Consider the following 4,311-nt stretch of genomic DNA (forward strand, 5'->3'; position numbering starts at 1 on the left):
GCCTTGGGAGCAAACGGCTTTCAGCGTGTAGTTTGCTTTCGGCCCTTGGAAATCATCCATCTGACGAGGAAATGAAATCAGCTAATCTTTTACTTTAGTCATTTGGAGGCAATGAGATATTTCCCTGCGTCAGATTGTGGGCTTGTGACCCCAAAGGACACTTGGCTTTCTCCGCTTCGTCTCAGCAGCCGGAAGCTCTGAGCAGCAGACGAGAGCGAGAAGGAAGAGGGGCTCCTTGATGTGCACAGTCAAGGACGGATGGTCTGAGCCAACAGCGAGGTCAGGGATACAGGAAACCCCAAACGGCAGTTAATTTTAATTTTAATTCTAATTAGCTTTGGCATACTTTAGATGACTTCTTGCACAATAAATGTATTCTCCTAATTATTAGCTTAATTAACCTAATTATCAGTTGGGCCAATATTTAAGTTTGTTGGTATTCTCTCAGCCCCTCGCAGTGCAGAAGGGCCAGTCAGCAAGCAGAACCAGGAGACGGGGTGGGATAACACGGATAGGTGACTGGGAGCCAACAGGCACTCGCACTTGGGACATCGGGCACACTGTTCACCTGGTGGAAACTGGATAAACAGGGTTCTGGGTCAGTCAGTCATCCCTCCACAGTCTCGTGTTGACTCTATGCTAAGACGGGGGAAGTAGCCCCAAGTCACCCTGCCAAGTCACCTCTGCCCTGATACGCTCTGCCCTCTTACCCTTACTCTTAAACTTCCCTGGACTCTCTCCTCAAACTGCACGACTCAGCTCAATGATCCCTCCTCTCCGGCCTTCTCAATGGGCTCCCTATTCATTGTTTACGTATCAATAGCACCCAGCAGGCTGACTTGTGGGGAAAGGCACTCAATAAATGTTTGATGAAGAAACGAATTAATTACCCTGTGCTTAGCACCTTTTACATTTTATTGTAATGGCCTGTTTTCTTATTTATCACTCCGGGTACTGTGAACCCCTTGAGGTCAGGAAACTTATTTAATTCATTTGTATGTCCACACTCCTCTAATGATTCACGGCACAGAAAAGACACTTAACAAATGGGAGAAGAGCTCGCATATACCTCGCTTGGGAAGCTGACTTTTTTGGTTTAGAGCTTGTACTTAAACAAACTAGCTTTTGTATAAGTCTTTCTGACTTTTAAAATGCTTGTGCCTGTGGAGGTGCCTGCTGGTTCAGTCAGTAGAGCCTGTGACTCTTGACCTTGGGGTTGTGAGTTCGATCCCCACGTTGGGTATAGAGATTACTTAAAAATAAAAGCTTTAAAAATAATAATGATAAAATATTTTAAAAATGATTTTTTCTGTCTTACTGCTGCTCATCCATTGGTGGTTGGGAGCTGGGGGAAACTGTGAATTAGATAGTTGTATTATTCCCGTTGTACGGAAGAAAAGACTAAGTCCCATAAGGCAGTATAGCCTGCCCATGATCACACGAATGAAGCAAGAACTCAAGCTGAGTTCTCTGACTTAGAGTCTATAGTCCGTTGTTTTCTCATCAACAGCAAAAGTTTGTCCCCGTCTCTTACCCAGGAGTCCTCTCCCCCAGGAGCACTCCCCTCTCAGCTGGTGTGAACTGTGTCCATCCAGGGGTCAGCGCGTTGCAGTTTAAGGGTTAAGACGAGAACTCGTACAGAGCTCTTGGCCTTTTAAGATGACACTCCTGAAAATTATGTCCAGTAGAGAACGTGTCCGAAGCGTAGGAATTTCAGACAGCAGGCCAGGCAAGGAGAAGGTGGTGAATAACTACAGACTGTGACCTGGGTGACCCAGGTTAGTTATTTCCTACGTTTGTTACATAATATGACAATGTCAGTCATTTGTTGCTGAATAACAAATTACTTCCAAACTTAGCAACTTACAACGACTGTAAACATTTATTATCACACACAGTTTCTGAATGTCAGGAACCTGGAAGTGGCTCCGCTGGGTCCTTCTGGCTCAGGATGTCTCAGGAGGCTGCTGTCATCTGAACGCTCAACTGGAACAAGAGGATCTACTTCCAGATGGCACGCTCACTGAATCTAGTTGTGGGTAGGAGGCCTCAGTTCCTCCCCATTTGGTCCTCTCCATGGGCTACTTGCGTGTCTTCAGGACACAGTACCTGGGTTCTCATGGAGCCCAAGAGGGAGCAAGGCAGAAGCCACAATGTCTTTGCTGACCCAGCCTTGGGAGTCATGCTCCCCCATTTCCACAGTATCTCATTGATTGCAAGGTCAGCTCTATATAATATAGGAGGATGTGTGGGCAAAGATCATTGGGTGCCATCTTGGAAGTGCTATGACCAGGATCTTTGTCCTGCCCCTAAACATGCTTCATGATGGCTCCACCATGAAAGAATAGTTTGACCTTTATGTATCTTAAACAAGCAGACCTTTAATAAATCAAAAAAGCCAAAAACACAAAGTTATGTCCTCTGCCCTGATGAAGACATGAATGGTCCACATCACACAGCTGGAAGAGCTCAGAAGAGACAAAGAGGACAGCAGAGTCAAATGGCTTCTACATTCACCGTGGCCTCAAATTAGACCTTTGACCTTCTCCCCTAAATAAAGTTACGCATCCAGTCCTAAAGATAATGGGACTAAAGAAAGAAGACATCATCGTTCAACCTCAAATTTAAGTTTGGGACCATACAACGCTGTCCAGCATGATTCTGAACATCTAGTTTCTGTGACTATTAAAATACATTAGACTGCATTTTTTCTGTAAAGAGTTCTGATTTGTAAAAGGTAAGCATTTCCAATATTCCTCAATTTTTATAACTCATTTGTAATTGCTTCTTTTATTTTAATATACGAGGCGCCACAAAAAGAGGGAAGTGGCCCAGATGTCTCTTCACATCTGGAAGGCTCTGCTTTTGAGCGCCCAGAGTCCGTTCTTCTCAAATGACCCCTGAGGTCGAGCCACCCCTTAGGGCCCTAGAGCCACACTTGTCACTCATAACTGTCAGTGCCCCCGAACTAGGGTGACAGAAAGGGAGGTGTATGGCTCAGAGTCTGAGCACCACGCTGGCACCCTCTTGGTGGCAGAGTGAGCGAAGGCAGACCATGACACAGGCGAAAAACAGATACGATTCTTGCAGAACTTTTTCCCCTTATCCATAAAGTCACTTTGAGACTGGCTGCTGGCTTGAAATCAAGCGAAGCCCAGAATATTCCGCTGGGAGTTCACCTCTCCTCTGTGGTCTGGCTCAGTCTGAGCCTCAGGAGCAGGGGCCTCACCCTAGAGCTGACCCGCTCTGAAAGGGCTAAATATAGATGCCCTACCTTGGAAACTGGGCCACGAAAGGGCTGGCCATTTGTTTGGTTTGTTTCTTGTCCCCACTAGAGTCTCCGCCAAGAATAGCGATTGCAGCCACGGGCCAGGATGCAGGGCGCTGGGGAAGGCAGGTAACACTGCAACAATTTGAGTTGCCCGTGGGGGTGAGGCTACCATCGCTGCTGCTGGTGCTCTGCGAAGAACACACTCCGGATCCGTGCACTGCAGGGTGGGGGGTGTGGTTAGAGGAAGGAATAAGGGAGGAAACGGCTGCTCACCACCCACTCTCGAGTGACCTCCTGACGTTGGGCAAGTCAATTACCTTGACTTGGTTCATTGAGGCCACTCCTCCTTCTACTCTTATCCGATGGAGACCCCACTGACCAAATGTCCCTGCAGTGCTTTGCTTTCCTTATCCCCTGGCATTCAATAAAATCCCCTTCTTTGGTATGATATACCCGGAGGATAGAAGCATCTCCTTCAGACCTCCCATCGCGCCTGATGTCAGAAGGAGCTGGAGAGTCCACCTCCCGCCTCTCCACCCCCCCAACACGCGCGCGCGCGCACACACACACACACACACACACACACACAAGCAGAACTTGCCATATCTCCCAATGGGGTGCAAATTCAACTCTTCTTTTAAAGAACAACCAATGCCACTGCAGCTAAAACCTTTTGCCCTGTGGCAAGTTGCCTTAACCACTAGGGGTGATGCCGTTGTGACCCCCCCCCCCCCCCCACCTCTTAACTGTGGGAGGCGCATCAGCATAAGAAGAGAGTACCGCCTGGCTTCCAGGGATGGAGACGTGGTGGAAAGTAGATTGACATTGTGATGCCACCAAACACCAGCCCAAGGGGTGGGGCTCAGTGCACCTTTTTAATGTTACTATGTGATTGAAAAACAAATTGCTGTTGCAGGACCTGAAGAACATACACATCGTTGTCTACAACTGTGTGAAGAGCTGCCAGAAAGCAGAGGATTTGGGTCATTGGTTAATCCCAAAGGGGGACGGCTAGGACAGTAGGGGGGGTTAATAGGAGG

General features: G+C 47.7%; 1 long non-coding RNA gene across 1 annotated transcript; it reads right to left on the reverse strand.

Moving 5' to 3' along the window:
• Nucleotides 1-1,863: 1,863 nt before the first annotated feature.
• LOC122212137 lies at nt 1,864-3,787 on the reverse strand. Its single transcript, XR_006199025.1, has 2 exons — nt 3,275-3,787; nt 1,864-2,029 (listed from the first exon to the last, which is right to left on the reverse strand). It is a non-coding gene; the product is annotated as an uncharacterized LOC122212137 (long non-coding RNA).
• Between the last annotated feature and the right edge of the window lie 524 nt (nt 3,788-4,311).

This window comes from Panthera leo, chromosome F3 (assembly GCF_018350215.1).
Source record: "Panthera leo isolate Ple1 chromosome F3, P.leo_Ple1_pat1.1, whole genome shotgun sequence".
Taxonomy (NCBI): Eukaryota; Metazoa; Chordata; class Mammalia; order Carnivora; family Felidae; genus Panthera; species Panthera leo.